This window comes from Lepus europaeus, chromosome 13 (genome assembly GCF_033115175.1).
Source record: "Lepus europaeus isolate LE1 chromosome 13, mLepTim1.pri, whole genome shotgun sequence".
Lineage (NCBI taxonomy): Eukaryota > Metazoa > Chordata > Mammalia > Lagomorpha > Leporidae > Lepus > Lepus europaeus.
This window is the reverse complement of record NC_084839.1, coordinates 79,411,419-79,418,142: the sequence shown is the minus strand read 5'-3', so window position 1 is coordinate 79,418,142 and position 6,724 is coordinate 79,411,419.

The following is a 6,724-nucleotide window of genomic DNA, read 5'->3' as shown; positions in this document are numbered from 1 at the left end:
TTGCCGTTGGTTCACCCTCCAATGGCTGCTGTGGCTGGCGCATCTCGCTGATCCGAAGCCAGGAGCCAGGTGCTTCTCCTGGTCTCCCATGTGGATGCAGGGCCCAAGGACTTGGGCCATCCTCCACTGCCTTCTCGGGCCATAGCAGAGAGCTGGCCTGGAAGAGGGACAACTGGGATAGAATCCGGCGCCCCAACCGGGACTAGAACCCAGTGTGCCAGCGCCACAGGGTGGAGGATTTAGCCTGTTAAGCCACAGCGCTGGCTGTTGACCTTCTGATGATGCACCAGAAGGATGATTAATTTTGGATGCTTTGGATGGTCCTGGATCTCTGAGCCATGATGATGTTGATGGTTAGATGTTGATGGTTGGGGACTCCTTTTTCTTTTTTTTTGGACAGGCAGAGTGGATAGTGAGAGAGAGAGAGAGAGAGAGAGAGAGAGAGAAAGGTCTTCCTTTTTGCCATTGGTTCACCCTCCAATGGCCGCTGCAGATGGCACATCTCGCTGATCCAAAGCCAGGAGCCAGGTGCTTCTCCTGGTCTCCCATGCCGGTGCAGGGCCCAAGGACTTGGGCCAACCTCCACTGCCTTCCTGGGCCATAGCAGAGAGCTGGCCTGGAAGAGGGACAACCGGGATAGAATCCGGCACCCCAGCCGAGACTAGAACCCGGTGTGCCGGTGTTGCAAGGTGGAGGATTAGCCTGTTGAGCCATGGCGCCAGCCAGGGGACTCTTAATAGTGTGGAATTTTCAATTCTTTTTTTTCTGAAAAATATTATAATCAAAATCTTGCCTCTTTTTAAATTTTATTTGATTTTTTCTTTATTTAATGTATGCAAATTTCATGAATTTTATATATATATTCGGACTTAAGAACGTGGTGATACTTCTTACCCTACCCTCCCTCTGGCCCACTCTCCCATCCTTCCTCCTTCCTCTCCTATCACTCATCCAAGTGTTGGTGCAGAGGCTGTAATCCTTCATTGATCATCTGGGTGACTTTAATAATGGGATTCGTTTGAGAATTGTATTCCAAATTTATACTTCAATGCTTTCTACAATTGAAAGCACTTTGGTGCGTATTTGTAATATTCACATTGCTGGCTCTGCTTCCTTCGTAGATGATTTAACAAGTTCCCACAGTTCCTAATTTGTTAACATCTCTCAATGATCTTCAAAATGTTCTTACTCTTCTCCATCAATCACGTCAGCAAACCTTTCTTAACCAGTTTGTTGTGCTATATAAATGATTTTCCGAATTTCTCCATCGGTCATAGAGAAGCCTTTAAAATCACTCATGATTTCATTTGATAAGTTATTTAAACAGGAATGTACAATTCCTGGTTTTAATTCATCTATTTTGATGAATGCTATGCTTTAGTAATAGTGAATGATTTCCAGCACTGTATTATGTCCAGCTTAGGCTCTGCATCAATTTCTGATCAAATGTTTTCAAGTACCAAGTGGGTATGTGAGGCCTTGATAAACCAAATAATGTCCTGGCCAAGAGGCTAAAACAATGTGGTTATATTTGGAGGTAAAAAATTACAACCTTGACATTTTTATTTTCATAACAAACAGATTTATGTTGGAAAGGTGCATTGTCTGTTATTAATAGAATTTTAATTACAACCCTTCTTCTTTCAAGTATTTTTTTCACTAGTAGAATGAAACACTGGTGAAACCATGCCAAAAACTGCATGACTGTGACCCTTGCTTTCTGGTTATGTTGCCAGCACCTGGGTAGAAATTTTTGGTTTCATTTTTGAGAGAGCATGGGTTTCTCATTTTGTATGCTGTACTTTTTTTTTTAAATCTGCCTTGAAGTTTTGCTAAATAGTACCTGAGTTACTTTATCCTTCCATGTTTCTGTCCTGATGGCTTTGTACTTTTATGAATATGGATTCTATTGAGCATCATCTTCCAGAAAAGCTCAATTTCATCACAGTTGAAGACTTGCATTAAATGGTTTTCTTTTCCTGTCTTCAAATTCTTCAACTTTGCCAGAAAGTAGCAGCAGTTTTTTCATGGGCAGATGCAGTATCTCCAATAATTTTTTGGTCCAAACCTAATCCCAAATCTCTGTAAACTTCTCTTACCATCTGTAAATGGCTTGGTATTATTTATTTTGGGTAATTCCTTGTCGGTTGGTGTACATTTTTTGGTCATCCTCAAGAGCAAGGCCTTTTCCATCATCAGTGAGTACATTTTGTGCACGGTGGCTGTAATTTTGCAGTGTGAGGTACGACAGCAAAACTAGCATGGATTACTTTTTCCTTCATAATTTTGTAGAGAGAAGATCAATTCTTACCATGGATCTCAACAACCTCAGCATGATTTTTGTCCTTCTTCATTAAGTTCAGAATTTTCACCTAAAGGAAGCACGGTACAGATTCTCTTTGACATATCTGAATGGTCCCTATCACTACTGTTGTGTTTTGGGGCCCTTATTAAGCAGAATAAGGGTTGCTTGAACATAAGCACTCTGGCACTGTAATCGTTGATTGGATAACTGGGATGACTGCTAAGTGACTAGCATGCAGGTGGCCTACACAGCCTGGATATGAAGGAGAAAGGGCTGATTCATGTTCCATGTGGGACGATATGAGATTTCATCACATTACTCAAAGAAGTGTGCAATTTCATTACCATGCATGAATTGTTTATTTTTTGCAAATTTCCATTTAATATTTTTGGATTGGTATTGTCTGCAGGGAACTGAGAGCTTGGAAAGCAAAGTCACAGATAAGAAGGGATTACTGTACTAGCTAATGAACCCTCAATCAAATGATGATTTCAATTAATTTCAACAAAGTTAGCATTAGCTAACTACCAGTTTAATGATATTTAACTATCAGTTTTATGATTTTAGACATATTTTTGCTATCCCCTCTGTGTTTTCATGAGAATTTGGTTGCTTCCAAGATTAGTTTAATAAAGTATTATCCAACATTATCACTACAAGGCCCATTTAACCACAACTTGTGATTTAATGTCTTGATGACAGCTAGCTTTGGACAGTTTTCTCTGTGTAGCAGGTACTGCAAGGGAGGTCTTCACAGGATTAGTTGCTGAGAGATCTTAAAAGATACCTTTTGCCTTGGTCAAACCAAGGATGAGGATTTATTCTTAATTTCTTTGTTTTTAGAAGATGGATTTTATCAGCACATTTAACATGAGGGGAGAACTCAGAATCAAGAGACCAAAACAAATTAAACTGCTACTATCAAGAATTTATAGAGAAATCTAATAATCAAAAAAATTATTGTGACTGTGTTCTAGAAAATGTTACATACAAGCAAGGCATTGCATCAGCTGTGAGCACAGTGTTCAGGACAGATTGAGCCTAGCAGTCGAGGCTCGTTGTCTGGAAATAAAAAAAAAAAGTTGTGAATCTAACCCCTTGATCTGTTTCCTTGATCTTGAAAAGCCAACTGGCTTTCCTGTCCTTTTGTTACATAATCTGTGAAAGCAGGCTGTGAGTAAAGTGCCAAAGCTGAAGCTGTCTGTGGGTAAAAAGGGCTGTGATAATTAGCCACAGGAGAGTGCCTTGTGCAAAGAAGTTTGAATTTCCTGAAACTTTGGTTCCTAAGAAGGTTCTTAGGCTTTTCAACTTGGCAGCTGACCTTCCTGAGGAGGGAAAAGCTTTCTCTCTCATTCCAGGTGAAGGGGAGTGGGGATGGACAGAATTCTCTTCCCGCTTCTTCAAGTTGACACTAAGGAGAAGGAGCAGCAGTTGAAATGCTTCTTGGGCAGCCTTACTTGCTAAACCTAGGGGCCTTGTTCAAATGCACTCATTTATTTTCCTCATTTCATTTTACTAAAAGATGCTACATGGCATGTGCAATATAATACTGTTGACCTCAGACGCCCCATCCCCACACCGCTTTATATCTATTACTCACCAGCACATTTAGTGTCCATATTTTCATCACTGAGAATGGAAGATTGAACATTATCCCATCAGCTGGCTGCGTACTGAGCGCCTTCACATAGCCATGACCTACTGGCTCCATTTGTGGCCCATAGATCTCTAGGACATATACTCAGTTTTCTTTCCTTACTTTGAGTGACTTGGGGATCTCTGTGTCTATGGTATTAAGTCATCATTTTGTGTGTTCTGATGAGCACTTTTGTCTCATAAAGATATGCATATGGTAAAGCTCACAAAATTACCAAGGCAAATTACATTAGAGTTTCCATTTACGTGTGTGTGTATGTGTGTGCGTTTTATGGGTATTTAAGGCAAGGAAGCCCAATAAAGGTACTGTTTTAGAAAACAGTCAAACCAAATTTCACATTAGAGTTGGAGAAAGCCCTCTGAATACAGGAGATGTAAGCAGAGGGCGTTAACAACAATAACATAAACAGAAATGGGAAAAGATGGTGCCCAAAGACAAGCCAGTAATCCAGGTGGATCTTGCACAGAATGTACTTCCATGGAGCCTATGTTGTCCTTAACAGCACAGGTTCACTTAGCAATTGTGTATTCAAGGGTGCATTCTTTCCCAGCTCTGCATTGCAGTACAACCTCTTGAAGAATATATTTCAGTGGACATAGACTTGGAAATGGATAGATCTGGGTGTGAGACTGTTACCAAAAAGTAGTCACTGGGTGACCAGGGACAAGTTATTTAGGCCCTTCCTTGCAAGTGGGTTCCATGGTGCAGCACTCAGATTCTGTTACTTGGGGCTGTGGCACTCATTCTCCTGGGCAGTGAAAATGATGGAATGATGGTGGCTGGTGACTTTGAGTCCCGCTCTGGGAATTGCCCTTGGCTGAAGGAGGACAGCTAATTTGATGTTACACTTCCTCTTGGGGTAGCTGATATGCAATGATTGGTTGATGCAGGAGTACTGTAGTGTTTCCCCCTTGCCTTTATTTTGGAAAATCTGAATGACCATCCCAATTCCATTGCCTCCTGTGAGATTATCCGAGGTCTTTTTGATTCTCTGTTGCAATTCAGCCTCTTCCTCTGCCCAGTGCTCTGCTCACTTCCCCACAGATGGCTCACTCAAGAAAATTATTGGATGCAAATATCTGTCTCAGAGTCTGTCCCTTGGTAACTACTTGCAGCTCTTCTTTGAGTATCCTCTTCTTCCTAACAGCCCTGACCACCTCGCTGTTTTACAGATAATTTAAATGTAACTCAAAGCATGGCACACAAATCCACACAGAGTTAGCAAGCAAAGAAAGATGTGGTTATCATGTCCGTACCCAGCTGGAGGGAGACTTTCCTCCCAGATATTCCTTCCTGCCATCACCTCCTTTTTCCCTTTGTCATTGCCTTCAAACGGCTATTTTGTGTCTGCCACAGCTTTTTCCTTTCTGGCCACTGTTTTCACCTGCTGTAATATATTTTTTATTTCTCTATTAACACCTTGATTGTTTCACGTGGAATAAGGTCTAAAATTAAAGCCCAGAGTTGTGAGTTCCTTGACACATCTGGGACAAAGCAGGAGTGCCTCAAATAGCCCAACTGCAAATTCCCCTCCCACTCAGCTTCTGGGATGCCTCCCTTCACAGGACCAGGCCCAATTCCTGCTTATCCATTAGATTCAGAAGTAACGTGAAACATTGTGATATAATCATTTACATATTTAAGCTAATAAAATATTTATTTATTTACTACCAAGGCTTATATTGTCTGTTCTGATTAATAAGACTGAGCTGAGGACTACATCAACCTATAGAAATTAATGTACTATCCGAAGACGGTAGGCACTGCTCTGCCATAGCACATTCCTCTCATTTAAAGATGTGATTGTAATGTATTCTATTTAATTTTTTTGTGTGTGTGAAGCCAAAAACTTGGGATTTTTCATGTTAAACCTGCCAATTTGAAAATATAAATTCAAGAATTTATAAAAATTATTTAAGTATTCACTTGCGAGAGAGAGAGAGAGAGAGAGAGAGAGAGAGAAGGAGAGAGAGAGAGAGAGCACTCCCATCTGCTGGTTCATGTTCTGGATGCACCCAGAGCCCTGAGATTAGATATTAAAGCTGGGATCTACGAACCCAATCCAGGTCCCCTTAAAAAGATGGCAGGGGCTCAAGTATTTGAGCCATCACCTGCTGCTTCCCAGGGTGTGCATTAGCGGAAGCTGAAGTGGTGAGCAGAGTTGGGACCCAAACCCAGGCACTGCAATGAGGGATGTAGCATCCCAAGTGGCATCTTAGCCACTAGGCCCCAAGTCAAGTTTGAAACACTATTTTGGATATGGGAAATGTTTGTGGGGTACATTCTTTCCATAGACCAACTGTTGGCAATTTACGAACTGAGTGATCTTCAAGTCTGTCTCAGTTCTTTTCTTTTCTTCTAATAGTCCTACAATATGTGGAAATACTGCTGTATCTATTGGTCCAACTGGTAGATGTCCATAGGTTGGTTCAGAATAATATTATGAAAGTACATATTTCATTATATCATAACCCTGCTTTAAAAATTAAAACAAAAAATGAAACTTACAAAATCCCATATGGTGGTTCATTATTTTCCAATACTATATGCTTGAATTCTCTCTGCTATTCAGAATTCTCTTCAAAGGAAAGCTACCTGACCTTTGAAACTTTATGCTATCCACTCCAGGCAAATCTGTCGTTGCATAAAGGTGCTATGCTCATGTATTGTGTCTGTGTCTGCATATCATTGTTACACTGAGATCATCTTCTATTGTTCCCTCTGTGTAACCAAAGTATATCAATCTTTAAGGGCCCAAGACT